General features: G+C 44.3%; 1 long non-coding RNA gene across 1 annotated transcript; it reads right to left on the reverse strand.

The window, feature by feature from the left end:
- Positions 1-2814: 2814 nt before the first annotated feature.
- On the reverse strand, positions 2815-16367 carry LOC113595311 (uncharacterized). Its single transcript, XR_003415797.2, has 4 exons — positions 15726-16367; positions 11269-11340; positions 7588-7947; positions 2815-3831 (listed from the first exon to the last, which is right to left on the reverse strand). It is a non-coding gene; the product is annotated as an uncharacterized LOC113595311 (long non-coding RNA).
- Positions 16368-21399: the final 5032 nt, after the last annotated feature.

Raw genomic sequence — 21399 nt, forward strand, 5'->3', positions numbered from 1 at the left:
AAACTGGGTGGTTTAAACAACAAACCTTTCTTTCTCACAGTGCTGGAGGCTGGGGAGAGCCCTCTTCTGGTTTGCGGGCATCGTCTTCTCTTGTGTCTTCACAGGGTAGAGAGAGAAAGAGGAAGCAAGTTCTCTCCAGTCTCTTCCTATCAGGGCACTAATCCTATCAGGAGGCTCTGCTCTCATGACCTAATCACCCCCAAAGGCCCCCCTCCACACACCATCTCATTGGGTTTTAGAGCCTCCGTATATGCATTTGAGGTGGGGGGTGGGGGGAGACCCAAACATTCATTCCACAGCAGGAGTTAATTTTACTCTTCTTTCTCTCTACTTTTTGTGCATATGCTTGAAAGCCCCGTAATAAGAAATTTTTCGAAGTGAAAAAAAATACTGCGTTACATATTCTTTCATTTTTTATTTTTTTATTTTTTGAGAGAGAGAGAGAGAAAGAGAGCGTGATCGAGGGAGGGGCAGAGAGAGAGGGAGACAAAGGATCTGAAGCAGGCTCCGCGCTGACAGCAGTGAGCCCGACGCCGGCCTCGAACCCACGAAACTGTGAGATCGTGACCTGAGGCCAAACCAAGGGTCAGACGCTCAACCAACTGGGCCATGCAGGCAACCCCTCCCAATTTCTACTTTTAAAATATGATAAAATATTGTGTTAAAAACTTAAGATGCAATAAATAATACATTCTACCCCTTATGTACCCTATAGTAACAGGTTCCCATTTAAAAGGTTGAAATAGCAATTGTCCTCTCTTATCAAATTCATTTAACTAAAATTGTGCATAACTTGGAAAAGGCCCAGATCCCACTCTAAAAGCGTTTCTCCTTACGAAGCGCCAAGAAAGAATTCCAAGTCGTTAAACTGTATCCAGCTCTGGTTCCTGACATGGTGACCCCGTAACAGAGATAATAAGAAGGCTACTATTTCGGATGTGGCTGCTGCGCCCAGCTATGTAAGACATACCCAGGCCCAGGGAGTCCAGGGGCTTCCCCACACAGGGACCCAGGTTTTTTGCCTCCTGGGTCACTGCTCCCACTTTTTCCATACCGCCTTTCCAGCAAAACGCTTGAACTCTCTTACCAACAAGAAAAAAAAAAATCACACTTTTGAAATTCATCAAAATGGAATTTCTCCTATATGTGCCCTATGCAATAAAGCTTGATTCAAAGAAACGCCCCCGCATTCTGATGTTTAGCCAAACCACCTCAGGCTTTACAATGGGGCCAGAAATATGACAAAGCCCGGCTGCGTTCCAACATCTTCCGACCTTCCTGCTCACCATCAAAAAGCAAAGCTCCTTCTCCCCCACTCCTTCCTCTCGGCGCTCTCTCCCCCACCTCAGACTTTCTTGTGGTATTTCAAAACATTTCCTTATGAACCTGGATAAAACACGAACAACCAAGGATATGGAAAACTGGAACCTTGTTTCCTGAACAATTTGAAACCTAAAAATAAATTAGCGCTTGTGTGTTCTGTTTGAGTTTTGGATGAAAGCCCAAGACGCTGTCTTTTGCACCTGAACTGGTTTGCCCATACCTGCGCGAGGGAACCGCCCTGCCCTTGGTGGAAATAGGATGGGTTATTGTTCTGTGTGTTTTAGGCTTTTTGGTCGAATTAAAGAGCATTCCCCTGAGGGCAAGAGATGGACCTGGGTGATGGATCACACAGAACAAAGGAAATGTGTGGAGGGAGCGATCAGCCAGATGGACCAGATGCTACAGCAGGCACTAGGTAGCCAGTGGGCTCAGTAAAGCCTGATCAGCACGCAGGTATGACGGCCAGAGGGCGTGTAAAAGAGCGAAATGGCCACGTGGAACTGTCAGAGGGGCTGATACAGGTGAGTCAGGCTGTGGGAGAGGATGGAGCTCACTGTCAGCCAGGGCTGCATAGCGACCCTGTGAGAGAGGGCTCCGCGGAGCCAGCCCACCATGAGTGTAAAACTTGTCTCCTCCGCTTCCCAGCTGGGTGACCTTGGCTAAGGAACCTGACTTCTCCAGGTGTCAGTTTCCCCGCTTCCAAAGTGGAGATGATCTCAGCCAACATTGATTGATGAAGCATCTTCCACAAGCCAGCTCCTGTTCTGAGAGCTCTATACTTAGCCTTCTGAACAACTATCTGTGTCCCTATATTACTATCCCTGTTGGAAGGAGCTAAGTAAATTTGTAAAGGTCATAGGGCTGTCAAGTGGTGGGGCCCCACCACAGGCCAGGGAACTGGACTGCAAAACCCGCCAGTTAAACCAGTTAGCTCTCTTACCTCCCTTTTGCGGTCACTGGGCAACAGTGACCATTCATAAGACCCTCTGCGCCCCCAAAAGTGTTATAAAGCAATAGCTGAAGGAGTAGGCCTGTTCACCTAAGATTGCAACAACTTGCCAATAGCTAAGGCAGATGTAAATCAAACTGGGAAGAGAGAAGAGGGCTGGGGCCCCAGGAAGGACACCTAGAGGCAGACACCACAGCGACTACCAAGAAACACCAAAAGCAGCTGCCCGGGGGGCAGGCAAGATGGCCTGAGGAGAGCCACAGGAAGTGCCCTCTGCAGGGAGCCGGCTATGGTCAAGATATGACTGGCAATCCCGGAAGTGACCCCTACCTCAAAATACGTAAAATCTAAGGTATTTGGTTCAGCTCCTAACCTGGAGAAGGCAGGACAGGACAATCATTACAAATACCACCTAGAAGGGGGTGGAGAGGGGAGGGCTGGGAAAAGCCGAGGCCATTTCTATCCCAGGGTAAAACTCAGAACAGTGCTCAACTGCTATTTCTTTTTTTTTTTCTTTTTTTTAACGTTTATTTATTTTTGAGACAGAGAGAGACAGAGCATGCACGGGGAGGGACAGAGAGAGAGGGAGACACAGCATCAGAAGCAGGCTCCAGGCTCTGAGCCATCAGCCCAGAGCCCGACGCGGGGCTCGAACTCACGGACCGCGAGATCGTGACCTGAGCTGAAGTCGGACGCTTAAACGACTGAGCCACCCAGGCGCCCCTCAACTGCTATTTCTTGAGTCTGTGTTCCTATCCGCATATTTGTTACTTGTGTCATCTCCATGGAGACACTAACTGTAAAAAGTTCTTAAAAATGAAAAACACTGTGCACTTATTTCAGTGAGAACAAGGAAGGAGGGTTGATGGAAACGAAGCAGCCGCCTTTGAAGACAGCTCCAGGAGAGGGAGAATTTGGAAATGAGACACAAGTGGGCCAAATCCCAAGGGCTTATAAGACGGAAAAAAGAAACATGTGGAAGCCTGTTAAAGGCTGCAGAGATGGACCTCGGGGTAGCCAGAAGGAGGGCTGGGCTCTCCCACTCTTCAACCCGGCAGGGACTCCCTCCAGGCCTGCGATGGAAACAGCATCCACATGCTACCTGCCAACCACAAGCCCACTGGAGCCCAGGGAGGGGTCTGAGCCTGCTCTTTTCCCACCAAGTCCCCTGGTAGTCTATACAGAGTCAGCCTCTGATGGGTCTTCATCTCTCTGTCTCTGTCCTTCTGAGAGATGCAGGAAGGAAAGGGGAAGCATGTCTGCATCTCTTCAAGACTAAGAGAGGTTGAACTGGGGGCTGAGCCTGGGAAAGCTACCCACAAAGGGAGCCCACAGAGGATGGGTCACCCTGACCGCCCTGCAGGCAAGAAACTTCCCCCTCTGGCACTCGAGCCCAAACCAGCTGACTCTCCTTCTGCACCCGGGGGGGTGTGCATGTGGTCAACATGCAACCCACCGCCCCTTCATCAGGAGAGACTCAGGGCCCATGTCTTCGTGCAGACCCATCAGCCTTCTGCGCATGGACGACCTCCTTCAATGCACCCCGGGGTACCTGTAGGCTAAAGAACAGAAGACGGGGTGACAAGACATCCCCACTGGGGGGTAGATGGAACAAATCAGTTGAAGACCTTTGAGGTGATAGTTAGAGGCCCCCTAGCCATGCTGACCGCACTCCGTGCAAGCAGGCCTAGGACCGTCCTGATCTTCAGAGTGGAACAAGACAGACTTCCTCTTTGCTCAGATCAATCACCTCGCACAGCTTGGCTGCACTACTGATTATTAAAAGACTCTGCTCCCACCAGATGAGAAGGATCCCAAACAATAGAGAGACAAAAAGAAAAGAAAAATGTGTCATGCTACATCCAGACCACGTGGAGAAGTCAGCCTGTATGACTTCCGTTTACTTAGCAAAGGTCAAAAAACACCATTTTACAAAAGATGACAACTATACCAAAGTTATATGTTTCAATTTCTGGAATGAAGTGTAAAGAAAAAGACGAAACGGAATAAAATATAAATTATGTTCTGTCTTGTTTGCATCTAAAGATCATTATTTTTGTGTAAAAAACACTGTTTTATAGGGTGCCTGGGTGGCTTACCTGGTTAAGCGTCTGACTTTTGATTTCCGCCCAGGTCATGAGCTCACAGTTCTTGGGATCAATCCCTGCATCAGGCTCTGTGCTGAGCATGGAGCCTGCTTAGGATTCTTTCTCTCCCTCTCCCTCTGCTCCCCCCCAAAATAAATAAGCATTTTAAAAAGAAGAGGTTTATTAAAAAATAATAATAAAAATAAAACTGTTTTATAGGTGGCTTCTTTCAGTTCTTCAAACATGCAGAATTCATTCCTGCCTCTGAGCCCTCACACATGCTGTTCCCTTTACCAGAACTTCATGCTTTGCGTGACTTCTCTCTTTTATCCTTCAGGCCTCAGCCTGAGTGTCCTCTCTTCAGTAAGGCCTTGGCTAACTATTCTATCTAAATTAGGACCCCTCCCCTTATTGCCTGTCCTAGTACCCTGTTTCTTTCAAGGGCTTATCAGATTTGGAATCATCTATCAGTTTACTTTTATCTTTCCTACTGGAATATAAGTATTACAGACCCAACACAGAGCACAATGTAGGGCACGTAAGAGTGCTTGGTGAAAATGTACTTACATGAATGGAGGGAAGATCAAAACGTAGGATTTGGTGTAAAAGTGGGCCTGCCGGTGTGTGGGGGTTAAGGCCAGGAGCCCGCCCTCACCTCGGAGGCTGTTCTTAATACCCCCTGTCCCAGCCCAGCCTTGTCCCAGCCAATTCAGTTTCAAGCCACTAAACTGCCCTCCTCTACATACGGCCCATCAATGCCCTCACCTGCAGGAGTCTCAGTCACAAAGGAGGTACGAGGCTTAGTTTCCTGTACCCACTGGCTTCCCAGTGGGCGGCCCCCTCTACCAAACCTTTCCAAAGGCCAAAAGGGCACCCAGACAGACATTGGTATGAGCTGAAGGTCAAGTACAGGACTGGAGTTGCAATAAGGCAATATTCCCTGTCCACATGAGACAGCTTAAATTCATGCTCAAAATATCTCACTATTAGAATTTAACCTGTTTTTTAAATAGACTTTCCTTTTTAGAACAGTTTCAGATTAACAGAAAATTGACGAGAGTACAGAGAATTCCCATATACCCCCATACCTAGTTCTCCCTAATATTAACATCCTTCATTAATATGTACATTTGTTACAATTAATAAATCAGTGCTGACACATTATTTTTGACTGAAATCCACATTTTACTAGATTTCCTCACTTTTAACCCAATGTCCTTTTTCTGTTCCAGGATCTCATCCAGGCATCACATTACATTTAGCCATTGTGTCTCCTTAGGCTTCTCTTGGTTCTGACAGCTTTTCAGACTTTCTTTGTTATTTTTTTAAATTTTTTTAGGGTTTGTTTATTTTTGAGAGAGAGAAAGAGAGAGAGACAGAGCACGAGTTGGGGAGGGGCAGAGGGAGAGGGAGACACAGAATCTGAAGCAGGCTCCACGCTCCAAGCTGTCTGCCCGATGCGGGGCTTGAACCCACGAGCTGTGAGATCATGACCCGAGCCGAAGTCGGACATTAAACCGACTGAGCCCCCCAGGTACCCCTCGACTTTCTTTGTTATTGATGACCAGTTTTGCATGGTTTGGGCAATCGCTCTATAGAATGCTCTTCTAACCGGGATTTTGGAGGTTTGGGATGAAGGTCATAGAGGTAAAGTGTCACTGTCATCACATGAGATCAAGAGTACATACCGTCAACATGACTTATCATGTCATGTAGGCCCATCATGTATCAAGGCCCCATGTAGATGTGGGCCTTGAGTATCTGGCTGAGGTAGTATTTGCCAGATTTCACCACTACACCCCCATCCACACTGTACTCTTTGGAAAGAAGTCACTGCCTCCATTTAAGGGATGGGAAGCTGTGTGTGCCCCCTCGAGAGGGAGGTATCTACATAAATCATTTGGGATTCTTCTGCATAAGACATTCGTGCCTTCTCCTTCGTTTATTTATTTGCTCAGTCATTGGAACCAGTATGGACTCTGGGATATTTGGGATATTTATTTTACACTTCGGGTTATAATCCAATTCTATTTTATTTTGTCACTTAAATTGGTCCACCTTTGGCCACCCAGAGTTCTTCCAGTTGGCTCCTGTCTCCCTTTGACATACCTCCAATCAAGTGGAGTTTGGTTTTGTTTGTTTTAAGCACTTTCCTACTTTTCAGAACTACAAGATGTGACCTATTTCTTAAATCATGCCAGTAGCAGACCCTGATGTAAGGTAACCCCAGAAGTAGGCAATTAAAAGGCTGCCCCTGCCTTTTATCGATGGACGGAGATATTTCTAGCCTGCATGGCTCCCTGGTGTTCACTTTTATGAAGCTCTTGCTTTGCCTCTCACCCAGAAGTCATCTGTCAAGTGCCAAGGGGCACAGAAAGCCCCTGGGACAGGGGAGGTGGGAGGCCACAGTAGGGGGATGCCAACAGCAGAGTCTGAAAGACTGGGATTAGCTGTGGCCTCCACACTAGCTGAGTTACTTTAGAGTAGGTCACTCACATCTCTGAGCCCTGGCTTCCTCATACGTTCCTTGCAGGACTTTGTGACAACGGAAGGTAATTCATATGAATGCCTAGCACAGAACTGGGCCCAAAGTTGTTGCAAATAAATAAATAAATAAATAAATAAATGGTTAGCCTCATAGAAGAAAGATTGGGAGAGCCAGTCCACTCTACAGGGATTTCAGGGTTGCAAGCAAGAACAACCCGCTCGCTCGGGCCTCTCCAGCCAGCTGGGGCTCCATCAGTTCAAAACCAAGCAAATGACTCATGAATTCTAATCCATTCTTCCAGTCTCAGCTTCCCTCCTTCATGCTGGGAGGCCAAATTACAGTATTTTATTATTTTGCCTCTTTACTGTGTATTTTATTTATCTCTGTTGTGCTGCCTAGTTTTTGGCATTTTTTCAAAAGCTCGACATGTTCCTACCTGCTATTTGTATTCTCGGTAAAACCACCAATCGTTATAATGTACCTCTCCCAACCTTCAGGAGGATTTCTATGCGGCGCGTTTGCCACACTGCTAGCTTCATTAATCTGGAACTGGATGCTGGGACTCCATGTACTGTTTCGATTTACATGTTCTCTCAGTATGTTTGTCATTTTCGTGAATCAGAGACTCTGCTCCTGGGTAAGTGGCTGCTCATGGTGGCCCCCACCAACCAACCCCCAACTGAATAATAGAACAGGGGTTGATAGAATAAAGGTAGGATATATCGGACTTCTAAACTGACCTGAAATCAGAAAGGTCAACAGTGCTATAGCCAGATGTCCTCTGAGTACAGGGCTCCCGGTCACGGTGCAAGTTGGTATCTGGCTTTCCTTCACTGAATGCCAAGAGCTCAGGGCCACCTATGTCTTGTCCACTGCTGTATTCCCACAGTGTAGCACAATGCCTGATACATAGCGGGTGTCCAATGAATATTTACTGAATGAATGAATGGGTTTTCCAGAAAAGCAGGCACTCCTGCTTTTCTTTCATTTCCTGGTAGGTGCAGAAGCACTCTTCTCCTTAGTTCAAAGATTGGCTCCATTTGACGTGGCCTGCCATGTTGTGCTCTAAACTGTAATCTGAGTCAGAGACTGAGAGACCCCTGGAAGGGAAAGGAGAGAACAAAGGTGAACTTGGATAAGAATGCTGCTACAGACCAAATGTTTGTGTCTTTTTCAAAACTCATGTTGGAACCTAATTCCCCGTGTGTGGATATTTGGAGGTGGGGCCTTTGGGAGGTGATTAGGTCACAAGCACGGAGCTCCCATGAAGGGAACAGTGGCCTTAGAAAAGACCCCGGAGAGCTCTCCCGCCCCTGGTACCACGTGAGGACACAGGGAGAAGACAGCAGTCTTCTGTTATAGCAGCCCAAGCAGACTAAGACAAATGCCCTCTCACCCCCTCCAGGGAACTTCCCCAACCATCAGTACCAAACATACCCTTCCAGGCCCAGCCCACCCAGCACCAAGGTGGCTCTGTTCCACGACACCTTCCCGGGCCCACTGACTCAACAACTTGAAACCTGTAGCATGAGCCCACGAGGCTCATCCACACGGCAGACACACACTCTGAGGACCCTTCCCTTACTGTACAGTCTCTCGTGCGCCAATCCTATATGGCGCCTTTACTTTTTACCTGTTCGCAGCTCACCTTCCCAGCTACCCTATAAATTCCTCGACAGTAGAGACGCGTCTTATATTTTTTGTTAGTTCTGTCTGTCCTGGTGCCACCTCCAGCACATGGAAGGTTCTTTCTAAAGTCACCCACCTCCAAGGCACCAGCCTTAAGCACTTCATCACTTCATCAAAAGGGAGGGAAAGGGAGGACGCGGAAAGGAGGTCAGAGAAAGGAAAGAGGGAGAGGGTGGGGCAAGGCAAAGAACATGAGCTAACCAAAATAAAAATAATTGAGCCAAAACACGCCCCTAAAGTAGGTTAGGTTACATTTCACCGAAGTATCAAGTGGATTAAAAAAAGAAAACAAAAAAACAGCGATGGGGCACCTGGGTGGCTCAGTCAGTTGAGCGTCTGACTCTTGATTTCAGCTCAGGTCATGATCTCACGGCTCATGAGATCAAACCCCGTGTCGAGCTCTGCTCTGGCAAAGCCTGCTTGGGATTCTCTCTCTGCCCCTCCCCTGCTCTAAATAAATAAATAAATAAATAAATAAATAAAAACAAGCAAACTAAAAAAAAAAAAAAAAAAAAGACCCAGTGCTGCTAAAGCAGAAGAGGCAAGTACGGCGAGCCCGCTTGCCAATCCCCCCACTGCCTTTCTCCTTCAAGTTCCACTGCTGAGAGAAGAAACCCCTTTCCACAGCTCTGGCAGTCTGCGCTGTGCCTCACTGTGTTGAGTTCAATACCGTGCGCAATCAGCAGATGCTTACCACCTGGAAATCGTAGACCCATAGGTTTGCCAAGCTGGAAAAGCCCAGGCTAGGTTGCAATTCTAAACCTCATGTCCAGTGTCCCCTTCCAAAATAGAGCAGACCCCCTGGAAGCAGTATGAAAAATCTAGCATAAGCCATGTTAACTCTGCTGAGAAAATGTGTAAATTTCATCAGATTCTTAAAGGGGTCATGCTGTCAAAAAGTCACAGATCACCACCCTGGGCTAAGTTACAGACCAGGAAGCTCTGACCCAGAAAAGGTCAGCAAATACCCCCAAGGAAATAGAGCCAAGGTGGTAAAAGAACCTGAATTACAACCCAATTCTCCTGACTTCTGGCTGCCACTTTTTCTCCTGCACTTACTCTCTTCCTTTTTTCGTTATAAAGAGATTTCCTTTGTGACACTATTTGCTCTAACAGGATTTGACCTGTGGTGTTCTGGATGCTTCACTCTGTTACATTTTAAGCACTTTCTATTTGCCTGCTTTCCTTCACCCTAATGATGCCCACAGAGATGTAATTTTCTCACTTCTCTTTTTCTATTATCACCTTATCTGGCCTTTGCCCACTCTCTTTTCTGCTACACATGGCATGTCTCTGGGTGCCCTTTTGTCCTCCCATCTTGATTTTATGAGAAGTATTTATTTCCATGTTTTCTGTATTTGCCTGGATGTATTCTTACAGAGCTGATAGTAAGACTCTTCTGTCTCAGCAGGAAACGATTGCTCATGGCAATTACGCCTGCTGTCTTCCTTTTCATTTTCCTCCAGCTCTTGATGAAATTGTGTTTCCAGAAACCCTATGAATTCTTTCTCAGACTCTTACATAACTCAGTATATTCAGCCATTTCTTTCTCATCCACATTTTTTGTTTGTTTGGTCGGTTGGGTATTTGGCTCATATTCTCTCCAAATAATTTGGTGCCTATTGTATCTTCGGTTTCTCTCACACTGTAGATGGTCTCCTGCATCTGAATGGACGGCTCGAGACTCAGGCACATTCGGTTGGTATTTGTATCATTAACTGCAGAATGAGTCTGTGAACCTGCCAGTTGCTGTGCTGCTTGTGACTCTGTTTTATTGATTTGTTGTTTCGGGGGGGGGGGGGACTGTTTGTTCGCTCTTCTGTGGGGAAGGGACGTTCATTTTGGGTCCAGTCTTAGGGCTAAACTTTAGAATGTGTTCCTTTGTTCAAAGTTTATGTTCTTTATATCTTTATAGAGTTTGCCCCTTAGGCAAAGCTCAGTGTGTGTGTGTGTGTGTGTGTGTGTGTGTGTGTGTGTTCTGGGAATGATTCTAGAGGATATTTCATTGGATTTGAAACAGAGGCTCCAACATCTTCTCCATGAATCGATCAACACTTGAGGATAACTTCTCAATTCCACTTCCCCCAACCCCACCCGACCCAGTCCCATCCCCTTGCCCTGCCGCACTCTCAAGATTAGGGTTCCATCCCGGGAAAGAACACCAGCAAAATTAAGGCAGAAACCCCTGACAGGCCCTTACACACCACTCTGGGGTTCAGAGGAAGCCAGTAGCATCATGGGAAGGGGCTGGGGATGAGGCAGGAGGTAACACAAGAGAAGATAATCCAAAAGTAACTCGGATTCCTGGGATCCTTTCTTTGGGCCATGAGGTTCACTGATAGTGAATGTTACTTAGGAACAAACAAGACTGATGGCCTCTATCTGTTGAGACAGGGAAGGAGAAAATTCATCCCAAACCCCACCGAATAAGCAAGGGAGTGGAGGAGAGGTGGGTAATACTGAACCTTGGCTGCATTTCCTGGTTAGTTCAGAAGAGAGGGCAGCGCAGGTTCTACGAGGAGGGCATGATGATCCCTTGGAAAGGAGTTGGGAGAGGCAGAGGCAGCGAGGCAGGGCCTAACATCCTCAGAGCTTTCATTATGGCAACTGCTCCCATCCACCTCATTCCCCTCCATGCATGGTACCCCCGTGAACTTTGAACCCTGCTAGGGGTGCCATCAAAGTTTGATCGACGTGTAAACTATATTTTTGCTGTAATAGGGAATACATACTGGCAATGTCTGCCCGATAAAATCTTGAGCTGAATGGGTCACAGTATGCAGCCTGGGGTCTGGTACAAGTTCCTGCCAATAGAAGGAAACAGGTTTAGTGTAATGTCAAGCCAGCCTGAAAAAGAGACTCCACATTCAATGCAGCTCACTAAACCTTTGCCCTTATGAATTTACAAGATCGTGTACCCTGCCGGTTAGCAATTCTATGCAAACAGAGTCAGCAAATAAATGATGTGATGACTATTGAAAACTTTTTTCAACGTTCTTATTTTTTTCCTTTGAAGAGGTGTTGACCTTCAAATGCACTGACAAAAAAAAAAAAATTCAAGTATTCAGAAGGTTGCCAGGCATCCAGAAAGAATCGGTGAAAAGGATGATCTGATTTTAGAAAGATAGAAATTAAAAAATAAAAATAATACCTATACATTCTCTTCCTCCCTGTGAAGATACCCAAAATGTCACCAATAGAAATTTGAGAGGCAGTATAATGGAACAAACACTGGCATCAGAAAATGAAGACTTTGACCCAAGTCTGCCTTTCACATGGCCTATGTCCCTCCCTGGGCAAGTCACTGAAATCAGGTTTTCAGCTACTTTTTCCATACAATGGAAAAGTTGAACCTCATCGTTAGCAAGGCCCAATTCAAGAAAACTAAACACATCAATGGACTAAATGTGTTCCTTTGTTCACTCAAAATGCAAATTACTTTATTGATCCCCATGGCAAAAAAATAAAAAGAATCTTCTATCAATTACTTTATGGGTAGGAGACTATGAATGATAATATAACTATGCCTTTATTTAAAAGGTTGATATCTGGACACTTTTAAAGAAGAGACAATAAAGACACTATTTTCTAACCTTTCAATCCTTACAGCTGTCCAAATTGCATCAGAACATTCACAAAATGCATTCACAGCCACTATCAAATTTCTTCCTCCAAGACACCATGAGAGAAAAGTATAATTATCACCCCCATTTTACACGCGGGAAAACTAAAGCTCAAAATAACTTTCTAAGGACAGTGAATTGGAAGCAGAGTTGAAGCTAGAGTTAGTTCATTACAAGGGTGCCTGGTTTGGCTCAGTCGGTTAAGTGCCCAACTTCAGCTCGGGTTATGATCTCACGGTTCGTGAGTTCAAGCCCTGCATTGGGTTCTGTGCTGACGGCTCAGAGCCTGGAGCCTGCTTCAGATTCTGTCTCTCTCTCTCTCTCTCTCTCTCTGCCCCTCCCCTACTTGTGCTCTCTCTCTCTCTCTCAAAAAACATTTTTAGAGTTAGTTCATTACATACAATGCATAGTACAATGTGATTTTCTTATACTGTATAATGAAACGTGTCAACATTTAGAAGATCGACAGAGCTCAGTGAACCATTATGGTCCAAATGAACAATGAATAACATAAAGCCATGCATGGGTAAGTGATCCATGCAAAGTACAAGATAGATCAACGGGTTGCAATATAACAGAATATGAAAATTTCATCGATCTGTTTTCAAACTTCATATTGGAATTAACCATCTAGAACCACCACTTGTTGAGCTTGAGAGTAGTATCAAGAATGAATTCCCACAATTATCTGAAACAGTTATGACAGCTCTGCTTCCTTTTCCAACCGTATCTGTGGGAAACTGGGTTTTTGTCTATACGTCAACTTCAAACAAAACAACACACCCCAGCAGATTAGATGCCAAAACAGATGTGAGAATCCAGTGGTCTTCTAAAAAACTAGATATTAAAGACATCTATAAAAATATAAAGTGATGGCACTCTTCTATGTTTTGTTTCCAAAAATAGAACTTAAAAAAAAAATTAGAATGTTACTTGTGTTAACAGGCAATGAGACTATTGCTCTTATTTTTTCATGAATTATTAAATAAATATCTTAATCTTTTCTCAGTTTTAACTTCTAGCATGGCAAATGTGAATAGATATAATCTCTACAAACAAAATCTCTCTGGGGTTCTCAATAACTTTTAATAATATAAAGGGATCCTGAGACCAAAAAGTACAGAGAAGGAAGGCCCCTATATGATGATAGAAGAATCACTTCACCAGGAAGATACAACAATCTCAAACCTGCATGCATTTAAAAAAAAATGGCCTCAAAATACATAAAGCATAGAGATTGGCAAATCGACCATCATAAAGGAAGATCTAATTGTATCTCTCTCAATTATTGTTAGGTCAAGCAAGCAAAAATGGGTCCAAAGATTGCATCAGTTGGGTCCTGGCAGCAAGATGATGCCATACTGATATGAAATGAAGACAGAGAGTTTAATTAAATATTCACAAGGTGTGGGCAAGGTCCACCATAGATGGACGAAGAAGCACATCCAGGGCTAGCCACAGGGCAACAGGGGCTAAACGGCCGAGAAGAAGACTTGGTCACCAACACCAGTGAGAGCTGTGGCTGAAGGAGAGGGTGTCTGACAAGCTCTGAGACCTCTGACAGAGGACTGTGTCTTTGCCAAAATGGCTCAGCAGGAGGAAGCTGGAAGAGTTATTATTCTGACCTTTCTCTCCGCATCTTCCCACTCTCCTCCCCATATCTCCACTGGCTGAGCCCAAAGAAGCCCAGGGTGGGGAGTTTTTGATAGAGTTCATACAGGTCAGCTTCCCACAGCACAAATCAGGGTGAGGAAACGTAGAAAGTAAATCCGAAGGGGCAAAAGGAGAAGATTCAACACGGAGATCACTGACCTGAACATCATGTACAGGTCAGTGTGCCAGATGACAGCAGAACCCAGGCTCCAACATTTAGAGAATATGTACTCTTCCAAAGCACAAAACATGGACCGTTTACAAAAACTGACCACAATTCTAGGCCAACAGGCAAGTCTCAGCAAATTTCAAAAAAATCCATGTCAAATAGAACCTGTCCTTAACCACAAAACAATTCAATGGGGTGGGGGTGGGGGGGGTGGGGATTAGAAGCCAATAACAAAAAGATGAGGAGGAAACCCACATATTTGGAAATTTTAAGAAGAAACATTTAGAAACTCAAGAAAAAAATCATGGACATTTAGATATACTCAAAAATTGACGATAACCAATTTATGTAAAGAAGCCAAATGTCCATTGACGGATAAATGGATAAAGAAGATGTGGTGTGTGTGTGTGTGTGTACACACACACACACACACACATATATATATATATATATATACACATATATATATATATGGAGTATTATTCAGCAATCCATATATATATGGATATATACTCAGCGATATATATACATATATATATATACACATAAATAGAGTATTATTCAGCGATCAAAAAGAATGAAATCTTGCCATTTGCAACAACCTAGATGGAACTAGAGCGTATTATGCTAAGCGAAATAAGTCAGTCAGAGAAAGACAAATATCATGATTTCACTCATATGTGGAATTCAAGAAACAGAACAGATAAACATAAGGGAAGGGAAGCAAAAATAAGATAAAAAAAGAGAGGGAGGCAAACCATAAGAGATTCTTAAATACAGAGAACTGAAGGTTGCTGGAGGGATGGGGGGGGATGGGTTAAATGGACGAGGGGCATTAAGGAGGGCACTTGTCAGGATGAGCACCTGGCTGTTGTATGTAAGTGATGGATCACTAAATCTTACTCCTGAAGACATTATTGAACTGTATATTAACTGACTTGGATTTAAATTAAAAAAAAAAAAGAAATATGATAGTGTCACAAATACAGACCACATATCTAATTTAAAAATTGCAGTAGCAGGGGTGCCTGGGTGGCTCAGTCGGTTGGGCGTCCAACTTTGGCTCAGGTCATGATCTTGCGGTCCGTGAGTTCGAGCCCCGCACCGGGCTCTGGGCTGACAGCTCAGAGCCTGGAGCCTGTTTCAGATTCTGTGTCTCCCTCTCTCTCTGACCCTCTCCTGCTCATGCTGTGTCTCTCTCTGTCTCAAAAATAAATAAATGTTAAAAAAAAATTTAAAAAAAATTGCAGTAGCCATATTATAAAAGTAAAAAGAAATAGATGAAATGAATTTCATTTTACCCAACATATCCAAAATATCATTTAAACATGAAATATTAGAATTATTAATAAGGTGCTTCTAAAAAAATTACTGATAATGAAAATACTACACACCAAACCTTGCAGATACAGCAAAAATTGTACTCAGAAATGTATATCCTAAAATGCATAAGTTAGATAATTTAGAAACTAAGAACTAATGAGCTAAGCATCCAATTCAGGGCATTAAAAGAAAAACCAAAAAAGATGGTAAAAATATAAACACACAAGTGAATGAAATAGAAAACAAAAGTAAAAGGCGGACGATCCACAAAGCCAAGTGTTGGTGGTATGGTAAGATTGAAAAGCAACAAAACAAACTCTTTGTGAAATCGGGCTCTTACAAAAGATGAGCAAGCAAGATCACACAAATAAAATCTCATCCCTGCGTCCCCCTTGGTGGCCTCAGTCCGCACATCTCTAACCTGCAGCCATCAGGTGCTGTGCTTTCTGTGCGCTGGCAGGGCGGGTGGGTGTATTTGAAGTCGCAGCCTAAACGAGCCAAGGACACAACCGATCGGGCCTGTGGAGTTTCCACCCGCCGTGTCCCGGCTGAGCCATAGCTGCTCCGGGTCCGCAGGGCAAGCTGCTTGCCAGCTGAAAGAGCCGGCGAAGAGCCAAGGGGCTGCCGAGCACCTGAAGCGGAAGCAGACAGGGAGCGAAGCTGCTGGGGGAAAAACACAGGCTGCCGACTGGGGAGGCTCAACAGGCAAAAGGCAAATCAGAGGCGAGTCAGTGTTTCACCGTCGGCCAGCGCTGCCTTTGCTACTCGTGAGGCGTGTGAACACCCCCATCCGGGGGGATGTGGGGTCCTGGGGGGCTCTCCGTGGCTACAGGAAATCTTTTGTTCATGCTGGTTGGGGAATTGTCTTTTGGTGTTCGTATTCTCCGTTTTTCCTCCGCCGTCTTCTAATACCTTTTCTGCAGGGACCGCAGAATCTCGCGGACCCCGGTCATGTGTATAACAGAGGCCCATCCACGCGTGTTAAGTCAAGATGTGTAGGCCAGAAAGAAAACGCTCGCCCAAATCGGCCGAACCCAAAGTTTTATAGGCGTGGAAGGCGGTGAGAAGGAAAAAGAATTGCGAGTCAGGTACACAGAGTCATTTGCAGCTTCATGATCTCTGAAGGGAAGCGGCATTTCTAAACTGTAGGTGTGGAACTGAGGTTGGCTAGGACAGGTGCTGTTACACAGGGTACATTATCGCCAACTGGTCACCCATTGTAAATGAGTATTATCAACACTCTGCCTTGGAAATCTATTTGTTCTTAATGTACCTCAAACCACGGCCAAATAAACTCTTAAAATGGCAATACGGTGATTCATTTTCTCACACCCAAAGCCAGTTCAAGTCCTTTTGACTCTTGAAATGATCAGTCATTAATCTGCGAAAGTGTTCCATGTAGTTGGAGAGAAAGCCCTGAATTGCAGTTTATCGGAAATTCAATTCGGAGTTCAATTAGAAATATCAGTATTCTTCATTCAGAGAAACATCCCCCAAATAACGCTTTCATTTCCAATTTTAGTTAAAGGAACAGTCTGAGAAATTGTATGTTTTGTTGCTTTACACACCCATTAAAAAGCAGAAATAGGGGCGCCTGGGTGGCTCAGTCAGTTAAGCCTCCGACTTCAGCTCAGGTCATGATCTCATGGTTCGTGGGTTCCAGCACCACCTCCGGCTCTGTGCTGACAGCCTGGAGCCTGCTTTGGATTCTATGTCTCCCTCTCTCTCTCTCTGCTCCTCCCTGCCTCACACTCTCTCTCCGTCCCTCAAAAATAAATAAAATTAAAAAAAAAAAGAACAGAAATAGACTACAAGTGATTGATACTATTACTTCTGGCGATGACTTTACAATTCTCACCCTGTTTATTTATAATCACCATAAGTAAGTGAAATGTGCGTCTTTATTTAATCTTTAAGGAAAGAGACCTCGTTTGTTACCCAGTCATGTCTTCAACGTGATAGAGCTCAGACTTGAAAAAGAATTTTCTGGTTTCAGTATCTGGGTATGATGAGATTTCCGTGGACCATTATAGTCTTTCCTATATTTTTTGATCTTTCATCTGGATTGTTTCTGTGTATATGTAATGCCATCTCCTTGCTTTTTAATTCTATGACATGGAAATCAGAAACAATCTTTATAATCTCAAAGTGCCCAGTGAATATACTGCATAATGGTTTGACCGACTGCTCCAAGGTCTGTATTATACAGGCAGTTGTACTCCTACTATCTATCAAACCAAGGATGTAGATAAGGTAATAAACCTCCAGCTAAAGCTTATTACACAGGACTGTAATTCTTCTCAATTCTTCTTAAGAATTACTGTAAGCAAAATACGAATGTTTCCTTGTTTCAGCCTATTTTTCCTCCTTTGCAAACTGAGCATTATTTTCATTAAAAATTGTCATGTAATTCCGTGATAAGGCTTACTGCAAATAGTTTAGAAATACACGTGCAGGCCTGCACTTAGGGTACCTGGGGCTCATCTTATTTAAATAAAAACATGGCCTCTGTGCAAGAGCAATGCTGAATTTTCACCCAAAATTGCATAAGCCTAGCATGTAAATGATGTGTAAATGAAGTGCTCCCTGAACAGGCATTAAGCGAGCATTAAGAGGGAAGACCATAACAGTCCATCATTTCAATGGTCCCAGCCCAAAGGTGCTTGAGTCGCTTTGACACAACAGAGTATGACAGCTTCATAGGCATTGTTTCAGGCCGCTGAGTCCAAACTCAGTGGAAAAGAGGGAATAAAACTAGGCCCAACGAGTCACTGATGGCTGGACCCCAGCTCTTCGCCCCAGCCGGCACAGTCCATCAGTTTTCTAGATTGGGCTCACCAACTTCATCCATGGGAAGGAGGATTTTATGTAGCTTTGCTTTAAGTAAACGATGACCAGTTGTTGTAGAAATAACCCAATCAGTTAACTTTTTATTTGAATCCAAACTCTGGGCAGTGCTTGTGGGGTGCTCCCCAAAAGGATAGGAAGTGTTCCCTGGAACAGCTTGGAGGGTGCAGTCTCTCGGGAGTCCCTGCTCCAGTCTTTGCCTCACAGGTTGACGGTGTGCAGGGTGAAAGCCTAATGATCATATTTTGCTATGAGTGTTCAGGATAAAAACAGGCTGCCTTTTGCCAGCCAAGGATTAATAGTCATACATCTTTCCCCACTAAAAGAATCCCCATACGACAATCCAACCTCAGTAATAATGCATCCATTTATACAGGAAAATAGATCCAATGCCGTCGTCATAGGATCACCACACATCCCAGTACCTACTACTAAGCCTCGAACATGGTAGGTACTCAAATCTATATTACTCAAGTCAACCTTGGGTTATTTCTCAATTATCAAGGATGAGTATTTAGCCTTCATCCACAAACTTTCATCCAACCCCCTAGACCCACATTTGCCCCATGTCCAGCTGGAGGTGAGCGTGAAATCTGTGTCATAGAACCCAGTATCATCAATCAGTTTGTGAGCAAATTACCCATCATTTGACCTCATTAGTATCATTCTCCACTCCTATCAACAACCCACAGAATAGTTTATTTCTCAGTTATATTGTTGAAGGAATATGTTTTAGGTCTAATAAGGAAATTAAATATCTAGGTATCCACATCAAAGAATATATACCCAGAAAATAAAGGAATAAATATATGTATATGCCTACACAGCATTCATATATATTCATATATATATATATATAAAACACACATAGCAATCCAACCTCATATATTATTTTCCAAATCATCTTTTCAAGAGCAAATCTTAATTTTCATCATTTTTATGACATTTCTTTTTAATGCATGACTACGGTAATGTAATTTAACCTTTTCTTAATATTTAGGATTGACTTTAGAAATTCAAGTTAATGTTCTCTCCTGTAACACAGTGGTGCTCTCAGGGCCTATTAATGTACCTAGGACTCCCTTTTTGGCTATACTGAGAGGCTTCAATTTGGGGAGAGGAGTGTCTAGTTGGGGTTACTTCTTCACCTGCTCAAGGATCTCTGTCTCCTCAGACCAGAGAACCAGAGATGATCACTTCTCCTTGCTGTCAGGTGTCTGCCTCCAACACTTTTCTTTCCCCCTCATTCCCACCCCCACCACTTTCTGCTTCTAAAATGCCTGTGAAAATGGTTCATTCACTCATTTCTTCATTCTACAAGTATTTACTGAAGTTCTACAATGTGCCAGGCACCGTCCAAGGGATAGCATAGAACCTGGTTCTTGTAGAACCCACAGCCTGTGAGTGCACAGAGACATTAGTCAAAGGATCACAGAAATAAATGCAACATCACCTCTTAGGAATGAGGGAGCTATGGTGCAAGAGGCCCTGAGAGTACCAGGGAGGCCAGAGAAGGCTTCCTTGAGCAAGTGATGGTTGAGCTGATCTGAAGAGTTAATGTCACAAGGAGGGGCCTCGGGAGCATTCCTAGCAGAGGGAACACCTGCAAAGCTCTGTGGTCGAAGAGAATGAAGACAGCCCATGACACAGGACCCCCGTGGCTACACCCAGGCCTTTTGGTATCCATTCTACAAGCAAAGGATGTATAAGTGGGTGGGGGTGGGGGGCAGGTGACAACCAATTTTGCGATTTGAAAACACTACTTTGGCTGCAGAGGGGAGGACAGTTTGGATGTGGGCAATCGTGTGTAGTATATCCAACAGGAGAGCGTGGCACCGTCCAGGGATGGTGGCTTGGACAGAAGCGGGGGCTCTCAGTGAGGGCGCTGGAGACATCCGTGGACTTGGGTGGGAAAACAAGCAACTTCGGAGTGAAATGCAGTACTTCCTTCCACGATGAACGTCAACGCCAAACCACAGCAGTGTCAGCAGCACCTGTGACTCCAGCCAAGAGGAACCTCGGGCACTTTCAGATCACATCACAGTTGCTGCAGACAAATCGAGCTATCCCTTACGCTCATCACTACTGGAAAATTACTGTAGCTGTTGGGCTTGCCACGAGATTGGAGGACCCAAGGCATTTATAAAGAAGCCCATACATGATTGTGACTCAACTTTTAAACATATTTTGATAACAATATTTTTAAGATGGGTTTCCTTTGTAATCCTCTGTATTTTATTTAATGAACTTAAGTCTCGTTCTGAAAAGGAGCCCAGAGGCTTTACCAGACTGCCAAAGGTTTCCGGTGCACAAAGTAAGTGAAGAGCTCCCGTGGGTGAAGGGGGTAGACCGTCTGAGAGCTATTTAGGAGGTCAGTGTGGCATGGCCCGGATGGGTTGAGTGAGGATGGAGAAAGGCACCTTACCATTCCTAGCGCTCTGGTTCCCGCGAGGGGGTGGGTGGTGAAGGTCTAGTGTTTCACTCAAGACAGAAGATACCAGGAGCTCGCAAGGACATCTGTGGATAAAGTGCAAGGGATTTTGTTAATGGGCTTGAGGGACATCTAGTTTGGCCACCTTTCTCACTTTGTAAGTCTCAGCAGACTCACAGCTAACTGAGAAATATTGGTAAATTGGGTAGGTGTCACCATATATACAAATATAAAAATATAAATAGGAATAGTTATCAAGAAAATTATAAGTTTCACAAACCACAAGAGACTCTTAAATGTAGAGAACAAACTGAGGGTTGCTGGCGGGGTGTTGGGTGGGGAGATGGGCTAAATGGGTGATGGGCATTAAGGGGGACACTTGTTGGGATGAGCACTGGGTGTTACAAGTAAGTGATGAACCACTAAATTCTATTCCTGAAATCATTATTACAGTATATGTTAACTAACTTGGATTTAAATTAAAAAAAGGAGAAGAAAATAACAAGTTTCTATTCAAGCAAAACACTTTCCAGTTACAAAGTATTTTTAATACTCACAAATGAAACAGTTACCAAAAAATCTGCCAATTCCTCTCTAACACTGTTTTCCAGAGGATTGACTCTCTTTTTCCTGGAAGACAGTTTTCATTAAAACCTATAGTCAAGCAATGGATGCTCTCTCCCAACATCTTCCTTCCTTGGATCCCAATCTCCATTCTGTTTGTTTAAGACCCAAACTTCCATCGCAGCTCCTTCAAAAAAAATCAGGAACAGCATCAACCCAAATATCCTCATTATTTCTATTTCTACACATGAGC

This window comes from Acinonyx jubatus, chromosome C1, assembly GCF_027475565.1.
Source record: "Acinonyx jubatus isolate Ajub_Pintada_27869175 chromosome C1, VMU_Ajub_asm_v1.0, whole genome shotgun sequence".
Lineage (NCBI taxonomy): Eukaryota > Metazoa > Chordata > Mammalia > Carnivora > Felidae > Acinonyx > Acinonyx jubatus.